The 19,570-nt window shown below is 41.3% G+C and overlaps 1 non-coding gene and 5 pseudogenes across 1 annotated transcript; all 6 read right to left on the reverse strand.

Annotated features, from left to right (window-relative positions):
• Nucleotides 1–1,683: 1,683 nt before the first annotated feature.
• Nucleotides 1,684–1,802, reverse strand: LOC148855709 (5S ribosomal RNA; annotated as a pseudogene).
• A 357-nt stretch (nucleotides 1,803–2,159) lies between these two features.
• On the reverse strand, nucleotides 2,160–2,278 carry LOC148855710 (5S ribosomal RNA; annotated as a pseudogene).
• A 10,918-nt stretch (nucleotides 2,279–13,196) lies between these two features.
• On the reverse strand, nucleotides 13,197–13,303 carry LOC148855711 (small nucleolar RNA R71). The gene has a single exon (XR_016095202.1). It is a non-coding gene; the product is annotated as a small nucleolar RNA R71 (small nucleolar RNA).
• A 5,136-nt stretch (nucleotides 13,304–18,439) lies between these two features.
• Nucleotides 18,440–18,560, reverse strand: LOC148855712 (5S ribosomal RNA; annotated as a pseudogene).
• A 357-nt stretch (nucleotides 18,561–18,917) lies between these two features.
• LOC148855713 (5S ribosomal RNA) lies at nucleotides 18,918–19,036 on the reverse strand (annotated as a pseudogene).
• Nucleotides 19,037–19,397: 361 nt separating this feature from the next.
• LOC148855714 (5S ribosomal RNA) lies at nucleotides 19,398–19,518 on the reverse strand (annotated as a pseudogene).
• Between the last annotated feature and the right edge of the window lie 52 nt (nucleotides 19,519–19,570).

The raw sequence follows: 19,570 nt of genomic DNA on the forward strand, positions 1-19,570 counted from the left end.
AGTTAGTAAAATAAAGATCTTTTTCTCAAAATTCCAATTCTTTAAGGACTCAGTTCATCATTTTCTTTTCTTCAGTTTGTTCTAGCAAGTGTGACTCCCTAACACTAGGAACATTGAGGACAATGTTCATCTCAAGTGTGGGGGAGTGAGCCCGAGGCTAGGGTATAGGGGTTGAAACCATGCACCTCATGCACCCCAACACACATATGTAGGCAATGACATAACCAAAAAAAAGACTGGAACCCCTCAAGTTCATTACTATTTATTTGATGATTTTTTTAAGAAGGAATTCAATGAGTTGAGGGAGACTGATGTACTTGTTAAGTTTTTATTCTTGTGAATGACCCAATTTGATATATGCAGGAGAAAAGGGGAGCTGAATATGCCTTTCAGCATGACTAGCCCTAACTTCCTTCATGTGTATGGAAGCCCTTGATTTCATTGTTAATGGTCAAGAAAGCTAGTGCACATCTGAAGTGCTAATTCTTGAGGTTCAATAATTGCAAAAGAAGGACAAAAGCCCAAATTGACTCCGCTATTCTGAGCTGAATAGTAAAACTAGCAGCTTAGAACATGAGTCCTATTTACCTACCTCAAGCAAGTGACCAGTGTGAGATGGAGCATAAGATTCACTTACACCGGAAAAAAAAAAAAAAAAAAAAAAAAAAAAAAAAAAAAAAAAAAAAGAGAGAAAAGTGTGAGATGGAGCATAAAATGCACTCACACCGAAAAGAAAAAAAAAAGGTGAGATGGAGCATAAAATGCACTCACCCTTAGAAATAAGTAATTGTGGCGACAACCGATGTTCAAAGGGGCACTCTAAAGTTGAACTCTCATTGAGATTTAGTTACAGATGTGAAACTTAGTGAAATTTGATTATTAACCTTGACAATTAAGGAGCTGATTTATATATGAATTAGGAGTGAAGGCTATACTATGATGAAATTCATATTCTCCTTTCCTCGGATCTGATACATATCTTAAATGGTAATTTACAAGAATAAGAGTTGAGCACTTACAAAACTTCCCCGACTACTCAATGCATTTCTATCTTAAAAAGTTCACCAGGTAAATGGTGAGAACAGAAGGGGGGAATGTTAAGTTTATGGCTGATGTCTTTGCTTGAGGACAAGCAAAAGCTTAAGTGTGGGGGTATTTGATGAATTTACAATTTATCTATAATTTTTGAGGACTTTAGCATGGATTTTTATGCCGGTTTTATTAATTTTTGCCTTAATTTAGCTTAATGCTAAGAATAGGTTCAGGGATAATCAATCCAAGAAAAGGAAGGAAAAAGGCAAGAAAAGAAGGTTCAAAAAGACCAATTTCAGTCCAGCCCGGTCTTGGAAGCAAGAGAGAGCATTTCGGCTCAAAAAGAGCAAGTGAATTCCTTGAGAAAATGGTGTATGCAGCTTTCCTCCCTTGGTAACTGTGCACAAACTCCCACGTGAGCGGAGTTATTCCTTTCCAGATTTGCCGCAGCCCCGGATAGATGCAATACTATCTCGGGGCCCACAATGCATGACAAATTTCATAAGCCCGGTTCTTGCACCGTTCCAATTCAGTAATGACAATCGTGCCGCAAATGGTTCGAGTATGCGGCGCATTGTTTCCAGTTGTCTCGTCGAAACGACAAATGGATTTTGCAAATAGGATATCAAAAATAAAATATTAAGAAAATTGAGGGTGCAACACAAGGACTTCCCAGTAGGTCACCCATCCTAGTACAACTCTCGCCCAAGCACACTTAACTTCGAAGTTCTATTGGGATACGATGCATTAGTGCTGGTTTGGTCGCACCCATTTGGTTTTTGCTCACTCAAATGTTTTTGCACTATCTTGCTCCCCTACATTAATTATTTAAAACTTGAAAAAACGGTGTATGCAGCCTTCCTCCCTTGGTAACTCTGCACAAGCTCCCACGTGAGCAGAGTTATTCCTTTCTAGATCTGCCGCAGCCCCGGATAGATGCAAATTTATCTCGGGGCCCACAATGCACAACGAATGCCAAAAGCCCGGTTCTTGCACCGTTCCCATTCAGTAATGACGATCGTGCCGCAAATGGTCCGGGTATCCGACGCGTTGTTTCTAGTTGTCTCTCCGAAACGACAAATGGAATTTGCAAATAGGATATAAAAAATAGAATATTAAGAAACTTGAGGGTGCAACACGCGGACTTCCCAGGAGGTCACCCATCCTAGTACTACTCTCGCCCAAGCACACTTAAGTTCGGAGTTCTAATTGGATACGATGCATTAGTGCTGGTATTATCGCACCCGTTTGATTCTTGCTCGCTTAAATGTTTTTGCACTATCTTGCTCCCCTACATTAAATCTTTTAGACTTGAAATACGGTGTATGCAGCTTTCCTCCCTGGGTAACTATGCACAAGCTGAAAGAATGGTAGGATCCATCTAATGGACGCCATAAAGGTTGCGGAATGGGTGGGCGAATTTCAAAAATTTCCTACCTTCTCTCAACTGGGAATCAAGATGAACCTACAATTTATCTATATTTTATGAGGTTTTTGCATGAAATTTTATGTTGGTTTTATTAATCTTTGCCTTAATTTAGCTTGATTGCAAGAAAGATTTTAGGGGGAGCCAAATCAACAAATAGAAGGCAAAAGTAAGAAAAGAAAACCCAAAATTTATCAAGTTCAGCCCACCCCAGCCATGAGAGCAAGAGAATTTCATTCGGCCCAAGAAGAGGAAGTGAAACTCTTTGGAAAGTCCAAGGGAAGAAGCCTAGCAAGAAGGAAATTTCGGCCCAGCCCATTTTTAGCCCAAATAACAGCCTAGAGTGTAGCCCACTTGAGCTCAAAAGCAAGCTAAGTTGTAGCCCAAATAGCAGCCCAAAGGGAGCTAGGGGCGGCAACTTCTAAGAGTTTCTTGAAGAGAAGGAGGGAGCACTGTAGAAGGTTCATGAGGGGTGTAATACACCCCATTCTAGAGGCTTCAAGAAGGGGCAAGAGCCCCCTTGAAAAATTATATAAGGAGGCGTCTATGAGGGGAGAAAGTTGTTCAATTGCTTGAGAGGAAGGCTCTCCCACTCTTAGAGGTTCGGCCACCTTGAGAGATGAGAAGAGAAGAAGGCAAGGCACAAGGAAGAAGAAGAAGAAGGGCTGAAGGAAGTTCAAGACAAGCAAGCTAGAAGAGAAGGTGAGTTCGAATTGAGGGTTTGTGATTCAAAGATCTTTTGTAATAAATCATTTGTAGTTTCATTCTCTTTTGATTTGAATTCAGTTTCTTTGTTATATTTTCTTTCTTCTTTCTCCTTGTTTCCATTCTTCCTTGATGTATTTCAGCTTGTAAAATTTCAGTTCAGCAATTTAATTCTTTTTGATTCATTCAAATGGTCATGAAGTGTATTTGAAGTTTCTTGAATAAGGGTGTTATTGTAGATCAATTCGGCCAACTAACCTTCAAAACTAAGATCTGAATTCTCAGATATGAGATTGCAAGATCTGAATTGCTTGAAAGAGAATTCAGATCTGCAATTTTCAGATTGGCCGAATTAATCTACAACTTGGAATTCCTAGAGTGCTTGAGAGAGACTCTAGGAATTCAGATCTACTATTCCAGAACTGAATTGAGTGCAAGGTTAGAGATAACTTGCACAATTCAGTTGGTGATCAATTCAGATTTGAATTGATGCCTTAGAAGTGTTTGAAGAAATGCATGCATGGGGATTAGATTCTTGCTAAAGATAGAAGAACCGTCACTCATGCATAGGATGAACATGCGCTTGAGAGAGGCTGTTCATGACCTTGGGGTTTCACCAAACCAAGGCTCAATCATGATTTATTCGAATGATCCAAATTGATATATTGCTGAATTCTGAGATTAACATTTACTGCTTACTCTTCTAACCTGAATTGAAGGCAATTGGACCAGTGATATAGATAGATTTTAATTTAGGATTTCTTAACTTTCATTAGAGTTTTGATTTATTTGTTGATCAGATAAGAAGTGCTCAATTTAGTATTGGAAATTGTTTCCTAAATCCTCGTGGGAACGATACTTCACTCATTACTTTATTACTTGAACGGCTAGTGCACTTGCTAGTGTCACAATGAGCAACACATCAAATCATATTCCCTAAATTTCGAATACAATATTCAAGGATCCTATTTGAACAATAATCAAACCAGATCTGTACCAAAAGATAAATGGGAGGAATATACCTGATCCGGAGAAGCAGTATCTCCCAAAGTTGGTGTTCACGCCCAAAGAATGCTCCAAGATCCGTTCCTGCTGAAGATGACCCAACTATGAATGGAACAGAACCAGCAGGGTGCGTCCTACGCACTGGATCCTTCACAAGAATCCTCTGGAAGTACTAAACATTGAATCCTTTTCAGTCTTTCTTGCAAGACTGATGTCAAGAACAGATTTCTTGACTTTCTTCTCTACAAAGATCTAATCTTGCAATGGCAGATGGCGGCGGTAGGAGGAGATTTCCAAAACAAAAAATGCTGAACTGCTTTTTCTATTTTTCTGGAGAGTATGAATCAGATCTGATCTGAATTCGCAGGAGATATCCTATACCTCTTCAAGGTGGTTCGAAATCTCCTCCGTTCTTCTTGATTAAGAAACCTCCTTTTTAGGAGTTATCCCAATCCAAATCAGTATTTGGATAGGGGATAATCTTAATCCTTTCTGCAGATAGAGTTAGCTTACTCCTGATGTTATCAGGAGGTTACCAGATTCAAATCCAATTTGAATTTGGTCTCTAAGAGTGGATAAGGCTAAAAGGCCCAATCCTTTTACTAACTTTAATCTCAAATTCGCCCCATGGATGGGTGATCATATCAGCCCACCTCGAAATGGGATTTTGGCCCATTAAGTGTTCAGTGTCTAATTACTTTCCAATCTGCTGCCCAGTTGGGCTTCTTTGTATGGCGTGGGACCTAAGCATTGATCTACACACCAGTCACATGGGTTCGGCCCAGCCTCTAAAACAAGGCCCAGCCGAATTCACTGAAAAACTCAATGAACCCCTTGAGTCCATCATATGGACCCTATGGGCCCAACACTTACATTAAGTGGTCCCTGGGCCAAGCCATCTTATAAAAACCCAGGGACTGTGGGCAGGTGCAAGATTAGCCCATCAGGTATTATCCTCAATGGTCTTACACTTAACCTCTCAGCCCTTAATGATCAAGCACTGCCCGACAAGAGATGACCTCTCCCTCGGCTGCAAGGAACAGTGCTGCACTCTCCTCTCACATGGATCCCGGGAATTAAAACCATTTGCAAACAATTCGAAACCGAACATATATATATATATATATATATATATATATATATATATATATATAAATATATTAATTTTGCAAAACAAAATTCCAACGATTGAAATCAACTGCCGGCAGTTTGGTTTCCATCAGAGAGAGTGCATTCCCGATCATTACCCTTTGTCCGACAAAGTGGCTGATTCTGTCACTATGATCACCCACTCAGATGAATTCTCAAACTGCCCCAACATACCCAGGTTTTGATCCCCGCTAAGGATCTCACTGATTGGCATATCAAAGGCAGCCTGATCCAACACCTAGTGAAATGTCATAATCGAGTCTAGGGGTCAGGTGTAACTTTCCAGTTTTTCCCATCTATCTCCAAGGTCCAGGGCAATACTGGAAATCTGGTCCGGTTCAAGGATTCAAGTAATCCCATACTGCATGTGCCTCGGGTCTTACCCTGATGGCTGAGACAGGCCATCCCAACCCTTGGTGGCACACCAGTATCAGCCTTGGCAGGATAAATCTCCCCAGACTTATCCAACGGCTGTGAACATTTAAAACTAACATGAGTCTCTATAAATGTCCAGTTTTAGGGTTTTACACAGAATTAAACCAAACAACATGAATCAAACATGCACTTTATTTATTTCCACTAAATAACAAAAGTACATTAAATCAGATTGAAGCTAAGGGCATACAAAACTGTCTAACAGCTCCCACTTGCACTTAGGTCCAATCTGGTACAAGCCGGAGTCCCATACTTTCCACGTGTTTCTCAAACACCTTCTGTGTCAGTGGCTTAGTCAATGGGTCTGCCACATTATCCGCTGATGCTACCTTCTGAATCAGGACGTCCCCTCTACCAACGATCTCCCGCAGTACATGGTACTTTCTCTCGATGTGCTTCGACTTCGAGTGAGCCCGAGGCTCTTTAGCCTGGGCGATCGCTCCATTGTTGTCACACAACAACGGGATGGGAGATGTGCTAGATGGAATCGCTCCCAATTCGTGTATGAACTTCTTCATCCACACGGCTTCCTTGGCAGCTTCACTTGCGGCAATGTACTCAGCCTCGGTTGTGGAGTCTGCAGTGGACCCCTGTTTGCTGCTTTTCCAGCAAACAGCACACGATCCTATCGTGAAAACAACCCAGATGTAAACTTTCTATCATCTGGATCCGACTGGAAATCGGCATCGGTATACCCTAGAACTTGCAGTGAACTACCATCGAATACCAGACAAAACTCTTTTGTCCTTCGAAGGTATTTGAGTATGTTCTTCACAGCAGTCCAATGCTCCTGCCCTGGGTTTGCCTGGAATCTGCTTACTACACTCACCGCCTGAGCAATGTCAGGGCGAGTGCACAGCATGGCATACATGATGCTCCCTACGGCTGAGGCATAGGGAACGTCTCTCATGCTCTCAATCTCCTCAGAAGTCTTGGGAGACATGTTCTTGGAGAGAGTGACTCCATGCCTGAAAGGAACGTTTCCTTTCTTGGAGTTCTCCATGCTGTACCTCTTGACAATTTTGTCAATGTAAGCAGCTTGGGATAATCCAATTATTCGCCTCGATCTATCTCTATAGAGTCGAAGACCCAGTATGTATGAAGCTTCTCCAAGATCTTTCATGGAGAACTGCTGTGATAGCCATACCTTGACCGAAGTCAACATTCCTACATCATTCCCAATGAGTAGGATATCGTCCACGTACAACACCAAAAAGGTGATCTTATCCCCACTGGACTTCCTATAAACACAGAGCTCATTCGGATTCTGCTCAAAGTCAAACGTTTTGATTGCAGAATCAAAACGGATGTTCCAACTCCTAGAAGCCTGCTTAAGTCCATATATGGATCTATTAAGTTTACATACCATGTGTTCCTGACCAGCAGCAATGAAGCCTTGCGGCTGCTGCATGTAGATATCTTCACTAAGATCTCCATTCAGGAACGCGGTTTTGACATCCATTTGCCAAATCTCATAGTCATGGTACGCTGCTACAGCTAGCAGGATCCTAATGGATTTAAGCATGGCCACGGGTGAAAAGGTTTCCTCATAGTCGATGCCTTCTTTCTGAGTATACCCTTTCGCCACCAAGCGAGCTTTAAAGGTCTCAATCCTGCCATCGGGGCCCTTTTTCCTCTTGTAGATCCATTTGCAACCAATTGCTTTTACCCCGGGGGGCGGATCCACTAGAGTCCAGACTCCATTGGTCTCCATTGAGTCCATTTCAGCTCTCATGGCCTCCACCCACTTCTGGGAGTCTATGTCTAACATAGCTTCCGCGTAAGTCACGGGATCCTCTTCACTAGTCAAGGTTTCCACCAGGTAACTATCCTGGTCATAACCATATCAGACTGGTGGTCTAGATACCCGGGTGGTTCTTCTAGGTTGGTCATTACCTGGAATTTGTGGGACATTTCCCACTGCTCCTGAGCTCTCCTCATCAAGAACTATTTCCTGACGATGGGTGTCCAGGATGTAATCGGATTCTAAGAACTGGGCGTTTCGACTGCAGAACACTTTCTGCTCACTCGGGTCATAGAATAGATAACCCACTGAATCCTTTGGGTAGCCTATAAACAGGCACCGACTGGTTTTAGATTCCAACTTGTCTGCACTTGTTCGTTTAACGTGTGCAGGACAACCCCAAATCTTCAAGTGTCTTACACTTGGCTTCCTTCCGGTCCAAAGTTCATATGGAGTTTTAGGAACTGATTTGGTTGGAACCCGATTCAGCACGTAGATAGCAGTCTCTAATGCGTATCCCCAAAAGGATGTGGGTAATTGTGAGCGTACGAGAAGCGACCAGACCATGTCTAACAAGGTCCTATTCCTCCTCTCTGAAACACCGTTGAGTTGAGGTGTAGCAGGAGGAGCTAATTGTGACACTATCCCATTGGCCTTTAAGTAGTCCCTGAATTCGTCAGAGAGATACTCGCCACCTCGATCTGATCGAAGGGCCTTAATTTCTCTCCCTAACTGTTTCTTGACTTCCTGTCTGAACTCTTTGAACTTTTCAAATGATTCAGACTTATGTCTCATTAGGTACACGTAACCATATCGTGAAAAATCATCTGTAAAGGTGATGAAGTACACGTGTTGATTCCGTGTCCTAACACTCAGGGGACCACATACATCAGTATGTATTAGGTCAAGTGTGCCTTCAGATCTTTCAGGCTTACCGTTAAATGGCCGCTTAGACATCTTACCTTGAAGGCAAGGTTCACAAGTGGGAAGATTTTCTACAGTTAGAAAATCCAAAGGACCATCCTTTACCAACCTTGTGATTCGGTCAATACCGATATGGCCAAGTCGGTAATGCCAGAGGCACGTGGGACTTACTGTATCACGATTCCTTTTCTTGGGATTTTCGACCGACGTAGTTTCGGTTAAGTTAGTTTCCAGAGAAGGATGTAGAACATAGAGACCGTTCTCTTGTTCCCCGCATGCGATGAATTTATTATTCCGTTTAACAGTAATCACATTACTAAAATAAACAATATATCCATCAGCACACAGTTTTGAAACAGAAATTAAATTTCTTCTCAAGTTCTGTACATAAAGACAATCTTTAAGTACAAGCATTCCTTCTTTAAAAACTAATTCTACGGTTCCTATTGCCGCTGCTGCAACACTTGCAGTTGTTCCCAAGAATAATGTCACTTCACCTTCACACAACCTTCTGCTAACTTTGAACCCCTGCAGTGAGTTACACGCATGAGTTGAAGCCCCGGAGTCAACACACCAGGACACAGAAGTAACTAACATGTTAGTTTCTATGACACAAGTTTCGATGTTACCGTTCTTAGATTCCAGGTAGGCAGGACAATTCCTCTTCCAGTGGCCGGTCTGCTTGCAGAAGTGACAGACATCAGATGCCTTGTTCTTCTTCTGCTTCTTAGGATTGGTAGCCTTCTTCTGAGGCTTATTTGCCTTTCTCTTTTTCTTGCCCGATTTGTTAGTTTCAGCAAGCATAACCACAGGCTCATCCTTCTTGAGTAGATCCTCGGCTCTCTGCAACATATTGCTGAGTTCCTGGATGCTGACATTCAGCTTATTCATATTGTAGTTCATTGTGAACGCATTGAAGGAAGAGGGCAAAGAATTGAGGATAGCATCCATGATGAACTTACAATTTATCTATATTTTATGAGGTTTTTGCATGAAGTTTTATGATGGTTTAATTAAATTTTGCCCTATTTTAGCTTGATTGCAAGAAAGATTTCAGGGGGAGCCAAATCAACAAAAAGAAGGCAAAAGTAAGAAAAGAAAACCCAAAATTTATCAAGTTCAGCCCGGCCCAGCCATGAGAGCAAGAGAATTTCATTCGGCCCAAGAAGAGCAAGTGAAACTCTTTGGAAAATCCAAGGGAAGAAGCCTAGCAAGAAGGAAATTTCGGCCCAGCCCATTTTTAGCCCAAATAACAGCCTAGAGTGTAGCCCACTTGAGCTCAAAAGCAAGCTAAGTTGTAGCCCAAATAGCAGCCCAAAGGGAGCTAGGGGCGGCAACTCCTAGAAGTTTCTTGAAGAGAAGGAGGGAGCACTGTAGAAGGTTCATGAGGGGTGTAATACACCCCATTCTAGAGGCTTCAAGAAGGGGCAAGAGCCCCTTTGAAAAACTATATAAGGAGGCCTCTAGGAGGGGAGAAAGTTGTTCAATTGCTTGAGAGGAAGGCTCTCCCACTCTTAGAGGTTCGGCCACCTTGAGAGAAGAGAAGAGAAGAAGGCTAGGCGCAAGGAAGAAGAAGAAGAAGGGCTGAAGGAAGTTCAAGACAAGCAAACTAGAAGAAGAAGGTGAGTTCGAATTGAGGGTTTGTGATTCAAAGATCTTTTGTAATAAATCATTTGTAGTTTCATTCTCTTTTGATTTAAATTCAGTTTCTTTGTTATATTTTCTTTCTTCTTTCTCCTTGTTTCCATTCTTCCTTGATGTATTTCAGCTTGTAAAATTTCAGTTCAGCAATCTAATTCTTTTTGATTCATTCAAATGGTCATGAATTATACTTGAAGTTTCTTGAATAAGGGTGTTATTGTAGAGTAATTCGGCCAACTAACCTTCAAAACTCAGATCTGAATTCTCAGATATGAGATTGCAAGATCTGAATTGCTTGAAAGAGAATTCAGATATGCAAATTTCAGATTGGGCGAATTAATCTACAGCCTGGAATTCCTAGAGTGCTTGAGAGAGACTCTAGGAATTCAGATCTACTATTCAAGAACTGAATTGAGTGCAAGGTTAGAGATAACTTGCACAATTCAGTTGGTGATCAATTCAGATTTGAATTGATGCCTTAGAAGTGTTTGAAGAAATGCATGCATGGGGATTAGATTCTTGGTAGAGATAGAAGAACCGTCACTCATGCATAGGATGAACATGCGCTTGAGAGAGGCTGTTCATGACCTTGGGGTTTCACCAAACCAAGGCTCAATCATGATTTATTCGAATGATCCAAATTGATAGATTGCTGAATTCTGAGATTGACATTTACTGTTTACTCTTCTAACCTGATTTGAAGGCAATTGGGCCAATGATTTAGATAGATTTTAATTTAGGATTTCTTAGCTTTCATTAGAGTTTTGATTTATTTGTTGATCAGATAAGAAGTGTTCAATTTATAATTGGTAATTGTTTCCTAAATCCTCATGGGAACGATACTTCACTCACTACTTTATTATTTGAACGGCTAGTGCACTTGCTAGTGTCACAATGAGCAACACATCAAGTTTTTGGCGCCGTTGCCGGGGATTTATAGAAGAAATATTAGGAAACATTAAGCATTCTTAATCTGATCTCATTCAGCATTGCATTCATAGTTGGGTTAATTTGCTAACTTTTTCATTTCAGCTTGGACTGCAATTGCTGTACTACTGTAGTTATGTTTCTTCTTTCTTAAGTAGATTACTTTCTTTTTTTGGTTTCAGTTTCATTTTAATAAAGGCATATTTGATTTCTATTCAATCTTGGTGTTGTTCCCTTCGAAAAGAAAAAAAAAAAAGAAAAAATTCACATAAACATGAGTGTTGCAGATCTGAGTTGCATTCGGCACTCAGATCAGCAGATTTCAGATCTGCAGCACTCAGCCGAAAAGAGTTGCTTGTGTTTCAGACTTTATTATTTTTTTCTTTCTTTCATTACAAAAAGAAAAAAAAAACAAATGAAAAAAAAATGGGGAGATCTTTTGAACAACAAGAGGAGCAATTGAGAATTCGGATCAGAATTCAGATTTGAATTCAGATCTGAATTCTGCTATTGCAGATCTGCAACAGTTCAGATCTGAGTTCCTCTGAACTCAGACCTGAACTGATGCAATTTTGAGGGGAATTGGGTGTCATCACCACCCCAATTCACCCTAGGGCACTTCTGCTATTCCCCAAAAACAATTTGGTAGCAATAACTGAAGGTAAGGCAATTGAGAATTCAGATCCAAACTCAGACTTGAGTTCAGATCTGAATTCTGCTGTTACAGATCTGCTCAGTTCAGATCTGAATTCCTCTGAACTCAGATCTGAACCGATGCATGTTTGAGGTGAATTGGGTGCCATCACTACCCCAATCCACCCTATGATACATCCAACCTGCCTCAAGGGTGAATGGATAGCAAGGAATGAGAGAAATTCAAATCTGAAATGCAGTTGATATGATGTGAGGACTGAACTGATACAGAGCATACTATGAATTCTGGGTGGACTGAATTCTTGACTTTACCCACTTGTAACCGAGCTACATTAGCTAAGGAGGTGTATGTTTGGATTGAATAATTGTTATGCCTCAGATACTTAAGAAAAATTAGCACTTTCCAAGTATTTCTATTAGCATTCAGATCTGTAGCAGGGCTGCTATAGTGCAACAGTTAGCAGACCTGATTTCAGATTTCTACAAAAGTTGTATGGACCGAATAGCTTGCAATACCAAACATTGCAGACCCAATTTTCAGGTCTTAGCAAGTGTTTGATATGCATCAGCTATACAGGTTTGAGCTTCAATTGTAGAGTTTAAAATCTTTAACCCAAGCCTAACTCAGGACTGGTTTTTTTTTCAGATCCTTTTAAATTATTTTTCAGATCAGATCTGATTTCAGCCCTAAAGCATCACAGAATTGATTCCAACCTTAATGGATGTATATTGTAGTGTATACCAATGAGTGTGTATGAGATATCCAGCTCAGATCTGAATTATTATTTATTAATTTCTCTAGACTAACAATACCAAAGACTTGTAGATCTGAACTCAGATCTAAATTGGGTCTGAATTCAGATGTTGCAATCGATGGATGTAGATAAAGGAATCTTGAATAAGATGATTGGTTTAAATCTTCTTTTAGTATAATCGACTTCATTTATTCATGATAGGATGTAGGTTTTGTATTCCAATACTTCACTTTACATTTTCAGTGTGATAGGATTAGTTATTTATTTTCTTTTGTGAATATTGGCATTTTTATTGCTTTGACTTTAACAGTTTATGACAAGCAGACCTGAACTGGAAGAGATCCTTTACGACCCGGAGATTGAACGGACTCTCCATGTCCGTTTGAGAGCTGCTAAGCATGTCAGACAAGAAGCACAAGAAATGGCTGAACAAAGAACTATGATGGATTATGCCAAGCCCACCCTGACCGGGACTATCTCCAGCATTATCAGGCCAACTATTGTTGCCAATAACTTCGAAATTAAACCGGCCATAATCCAAATGATACAAAATACGGTTCAGTTTTGTGGTATGGCCCATGAGGATCCGAATGCCCATATTGCTAACTTCTTGGAAATCTGTGACACCTTCAAACACAATGGGGTAAGTGATGATGCCATCCGGCTGAGGTTATTCCCATTTTCTTTGAAGGATAAAGCCAAAGCTTGGTTGAACTCATTACCGGCAGGATCTATAGCCACATGGGACGAAATGGCCAGCCGATTTCTCTCTAAATATTTTCCCCCTTCTAAAACTGCTAAAATGAGGAATGACATCACTACTTTTTTCCAGCAAGAGGGGGAATCTTTATATGAGTCATGGGAACGATACAAGGAGCTGTTAAGGAGAGTTCCTCACCATGGCCTCCCCATTTGGCTGCAAGTGCAGACTTTCTTTAATGGTCTTACTGACTCAAATAAGACCATATTAGATGCTGCAGCCGGAGGATCCATAAATAATAAAACTCCTGAGGTTGCCCATGCACTTATTGAGGAAATGGCAGCCAACAACTATCAATGGCATTCAGAAAGAACTCAAACTAGGAAGCAGCAAGGCTTGCATAATGTTGACACTTATACAGCACTAGCTGCACAAATAGGAGCACTCAGTAAAAAAATAGATGAAATGCAGATAGCTACCATGCATGTGCAGCCTCTTAATTGTGAATTGTGTGGGGGAGGCCACATCAGTAGACTGCCAAGTTGGCAATCAGTTCAGACCATCTACTGAATAAGTTGACTATGCCAGCAATTCGTCAAGACAGCAGGGTTACCAGAGTCACCATACTTTTCATCCAGGATGGAGGGGACATTCAAACCAGTCCTGGCCAAATCAGCATATTTCCAAGCCGTTCCACCAGACTTATCATCAGCCTGAACCAAAATCCAATTTGGAGGAACTGATGACAAAATTTATAGCAGGTGCAGAAACTAGGTTCCAGAACCAGGAAGCCTCAATCAAAAACCTGGAAAACCAAGTGGGGCAATTGGCACAATTAATCTCTTCCAGACTGCCGGGAACTCTTCCAAGCAACACTGAAGTGAATCCACGAGAGCAGGTGCAAGCTATTACCTTGAGAAGTGGAAAAGAGTTGCCTGAGGTAGAAAAGAAGAATTGGGCTGAACCCAAGGCAGAAACAAGCCTTGGAACCAGACAACAGAAGACGGAACAACTAGAAGCACAACAAGGGATGCACCAACAACCACAAGTTCCATTCCCTAACAGGCTGAAGCAACAAAAATTGGAGAAGGAATTTGGTAAGTTTCTTGAAATATTTAAAAGTTTACATATTAATATTCCTTTTGCTGATGCTTTAGCCCAGATGCCACACTATGCAAGGTTTTTGAAGGAATTATTGGCAAACAAAAGGAAACTGGGAGATGTGGTTACAGTTGCATTAAATGAGGAATGTTCTGCTATCCTTCTGAACAAGCTGCCTCAGAAACTCAAAGATCCAGGGAGTTTCACTATTCCTTGTACCATTGGCAGTTTAAAAATTGAAAAAGCTTTATGTGACCTGGAGCTAGCATCAATTTAGTGCCATATTCTATCTTCAAGAAATTGGGGTTGAATGAACCCCAACCCACTAGAGTGGCATTACAATTGCCTGATAGATCCATTAGACATCCTAGGGGGATCATAGAAGATGTGTTAGTTAAAGTTGACAAATTCATTTTTCTAGTTGATTTCATTGTGTTAGACATGCAAGAAGATGTGGAGGTTCCGCTTATCCTAGGGAGACCTTTCCTGGCTACCGGGAAAGCAATGATTGATGTCCAACAAGGACAACTCAGCCTTAGGATACAAGATGAGGAGATAATTTTTAAAATGTCTAATGCTATGAAACATGCACCCTCTAGTGATGATTCTTGTTTTATGATTGATGCCATTGAATTGACAATTGGTGAATGCTTCCAGGTAAGTAGAATAACTGATCCTCTTGAACTCTGCCTCCAGCAGGGAGAACTTGAAGAAGGAGAAAATGAAAAAATAAACCTCATGATAGCATACCTGAACAATAAGCCTCAATTCAAGGGAAAGGGGTTTCTTAAATTAGAGAACTTAGGCAAATTGCCTGGACCATCAGGTAAGCCATCACCCCAAGAACCCCCCACCCTTGAACTGAAGCAATTACCATCCCATTTAGAGTATGCTTTCCTTGAGGAACCATCAAATCTCCCCGTGATAATTTCCGCAGCGCTGAATCCCTTACAAAGAGAAAAATTATTAAGAGTGCTGCGGGAACACAAAAATGCTATAGTTTGGAAGGTAGAAGATATCAAAGGCATTAATCCATCAATCTGCACTCACAGAATTTTGATGGAAGAGGACAGCAAGCCTTCCGTTCAGCCCCAAAGGCGCCTGAACCCCAACATGAAAGAAGTGGTAAAGGCTGAAATAATTAAGTTGTTAGATGTTGGGATCATTTATCCTATTTCTGATAGTTCTTGGGTAAGCCCTGTGCAAGTTGTGCCCAAAAAAGGGGGTACGACTGTTGTTCCAAATGAGAAAAATGAACTCATCCCTACTAGAACCGTTACCGGATGGCGTGTGTGTATTGACTATAGAAAATTAAATGAAGCCACCCGGAAGGACCATTTCCCTCTCCCATTTATGGATCAAATGTTGGAGAGGCTAGCCGGGCATGAGTATTATTGTTTCTTGGATGGATATTCAGGGTATAACCAGATACCAATTGCACCAGAAGATCAAGAAAAGACCACTTTTACTTGCCCATATGGAACCTTTGCATACCGAAGGATGCCCTTTGGGTTATGCAATGCCCCAGCAACCTTTCAGCGATGTATGATGTCTATATTTTCTGATATGGTTGAAAGATTTATTGAGATCTTCATGGATGATTTTTCAGTTTTTGGCTCTTCGTTTGATGCATGTTTGAATAATCTGGAACAGGTGCTTACTAGATGTAAAGAAACACATCTTGTGTTAAATTGGGAGAAATGTCATTTTATGGTGCAAGAAGGCATAGTGCTTGGACACAAGATCTCTCAAAGAGGTATAGAAGTCGACAAGGCCAAGGTGGAGGCAATTGAAAAATTGCCAACCCCAACATCTGTTCGTTCTTTGAGAAGTTTCTTAGGACATGTCGGATTCTATAGAAGGTTTATTAAAGATTTCTCAAAAATTTCCAAGCCATTATCTACCTTGTTTCAGAAAGAAGTGCCTTTTGAATTTTCAACTGAATGTCTTCATGCTTTCAACATCTTGAAAGACAAATTGATCCATGCACCTATCATGGTAGCACCAGATTGGACCCTCCCATTTGAATTGATGTGTGATGCGAGTGATTTTGCTATAGGAGCTGTTTTAGGACAAAGAATGAACAAACATTTTCAGCCAATTTACTATGCTAGCAGAACCTTGACTGGACCCCAACTCAATTACACCACCACAGAAAAGGAGCTGTTAGCAGTAATATTTGCACTTGATAAGTTTCGTTCATATCTGATATTATCCAAGGTTGTTGTCCACACAGATCACTCGGCATTAAGGCACTTGCTTACCAAGCAAAACTCAAAACCAAGACTGATCAGGTGGATCCTTTTATTGCAAGAGTTTGACATTGAGATTAGAGACCTGAAGGGTACTGCAAACCTGGCTGCTGACCATCTCTCCCGGTTGGACACGATAAACACTGAATCCTTTTCAGTCTTTCTTGCAAGACTGATGTCAAGAACAGATTTCTTGACTTTCTTCTCTGCAAAGATCTAATCTTGCAATGGCAGATGGCGGCGGTAGGAGGAGATTTCCAAAACAAAAAAGGCTGAACTGCTTTTTTTGTTTTTCTGGAGAGTATGAATCAGATCTGATCTGAATTCGCAGGAGATATCCTATACCTCTTCAAGGTGGTTCGAAATCTCCTCCTTTCTTCTTGATTAAGAAACCTCCTTTTTAGGAGTTATCCCAATCCAAATCAGTATTTGGATAGGGGATAATCTTAATCCTTTCTGCAGATAGAGTTAGCTTACTCCTGATGTTATCAGGAGGTTACCAGATTCAAATCCAATTTGAATTTGGTCTCTAAGAGTGGATAAGGCTAAAAGGCCCAATCCTTTTACTAACTTTAATCTCAAATTCGCCCCATGGATGGGTGATCATATCAGCCCACCTCGAAATGGGCTTTTGGCCCATTAAGTGTTCAGTGTCTAATTACTTTCCAATCTGCTGCCCAGTTGGGCTTCTTTGTATGGCGTGGGACCCATGCATTGATCTACACACCAGCCACATGGGTTCGGCCCAGCCTCTAAAACAAGGCCCAGCCAAATTCACTAAAAAACTCAATGAACCCCTTGAGTCCATCATATGGACCCTATGGGCCCAACACTTACATTAAGTGGTCCCTGGGCCAAGCCATCTTATAAAAACCCAAGGACTGTGGGCAGGTGCAAGATTAGCCCATCAGGTATTATCCTCAATGGTCTTACACTTAACCTCTCAGCCCTTAATGATCAAGCACTGCCCGACAAGAGAGGACCTCTCCCTCGGCTGCAAGGAACAGTGCCGCACTCTCCTCTTACATGGATCCCGGGAATTAAAACCATTTGCAAACAATTCGAAACCGAACAAATATATATATATATATATATATATATATAAATATATTAATTTTGCAAAACAAAATTCCAACGATTGAAATCAACTGCCGGCAGTTTGGTTTCCATCAGAGAGAGTGCATTCCCGATCATTACCCTTTGTCCGACAAAGTGGCTGATTCTGTCACTATGATCACCCACTCAGATGAATTCTCAAACTGCCCCAACATACCCAGGTTTTGATCCCCGCTAAGGATCTCACTGATTGGCATATCAAAGGTAGCCTGATCCAACACCTAGTGAAATGTCATAATCGAGTCTAGGGGTCAGGTGTAACTTTCCAGTTTTGCCCATCTATCTCCAAGGTCCAGGGCAATACTGGAAATCTGGTCCGGTTCAAGGATTCAAGTAATCCCATACTGCATGTGCCTCGGGTCTTACCCTGATGGCTGAGACAGGCCATCCCAATACTTGGTGGCACACCAGTATCAGCCTTGGCAGGATAAATCTCCCCAGACTTATCCAACGGCTGTGAACATTTAAAACTAACATGAGTCTCTATAAATGTCCAGTTTTAGGGTTTTTCACAAAATTAAACCAAACAACATGAATCAAATATGCACTTTATTTATTTCCACTAAATAACAAAAGTACATCAAATCAGATTGAAGCTAAGGGCATACAAAACTGTCTAACACAAGCTCCCACGTCATCGCATTTATTCCTTTCCAGATCAGCCGCAGCCCCGGATAGATGCAATACTATCATGGGGCCCACAATGCATGACAAATGCCAAAATCCCGACCAGTTCTTGCTCCGTTCCTATTCAGAAATGACGATCATGCCGCAAGGGGTCCGATTATCCATCGCGTTGTTTCCAGTTGTCTCGCCGAAACGACAAATGGAATTTGCATATAGTATATCAAAAATAAAAAGTTAATAAAATTGGGGGTGCAACACGAGGACTTCCTAGGAGGTCACCCATTCTATTACTATTCTCGCCCCCAAGCACGCTTAACTTCGGAGTTTTGATGGAATCCGGTGCACTAGTGCTGGTATGATCGCACCCGTTTGCTTTTTGCTCGCTTAAATCTTTATGCACTATCTTGCTCCCCTCCATTAAATCTTTTAGACTTGAAAAAATGGTGTATGCAGCTTTCCTCCCTGGGTAATTATGCACAAGTTCCCACGTGAGCGGAGTTATTCCTTCCCAGATTTGCCGCAGCCCCGGATAGATGCAATTCTATCTCGGGGCCCACAATGCACGAGAAATGCCAAAAACCCGGTTCTTGCACCGTTCCCATTCAGTAATAACGATCGTGCCGTAAATGGTCCGAGTATCCGGCGCGTTGTTTCCATTTGTCTCGCCAAAACGACAAATGGAATTTGCAAATAGGATATCAAAAATAAAATATTAAGAAAATTGAGGGTGCAACACAAGGACTTCCCAGGAGGTCACCCATCCTATTACTACTCTCGCCCATGCACACTTAACTTTGAAGTTCTATTGGGATACGATGCATTAGTGCTGGTATGATCGCACCCATTTGATTCTTGGTCGCTTAAATGTTTTTTCACTATCTTGCTCCCCTACATTAATTCTTTTAGATTTGAAAAAATGGTGTATGCAGCTTTCCAACCTGGGTAACTATGCACAATCTCCCACGTGAGCGGAGTTATTCCTTTCCAGATCAGCCGCAGCCCCGGATAGATGCAATACTATCATGGGGCTCACAATGCACGACAAATGCCAAAAGCCCGACCGGTTCTTGCTCCATTCCCATTCAGTAATGACGATCATGCCGCAATGGGTCCGAGTAATCGTTGCGTTGTTTCCAGTTGTCTCGCCGAAACAACAAATGGAATTTGCAAATAGGATATCAAAAATAAAAAATTAATAAAATTGGGGGTGCAACACGAGGAAATCCCAGGAGGTCACCCATCCAATTACTACTCTCGCCCCCAAGCACGCTTAACTTCGGAGTTCTGATGGGATCCGGTGCATTTGTGCTGGTATGATCGCACCCGTTTGCTTCTTGCTCGCTTAAATCTTTATGCACTATCTTGCTCCCCTCCATT

The sequence above is a fragment of the Nelumbo lutea genome, chromosome 4 (assembly GCF_056320005.1).
Source record: "Nelumbo lutea isolate HS-2025 chromosome 4, American lotus-T2T, whole genome shotgun sequence".
Taxonomy (NCBI): domain Eukaryota; kingdom Viridiplantae; phylum Streptophyta; class Magnoliopsida; order Proteales; family Nelumbonaceae; genus Nelumbo; species Nelumbo lutea.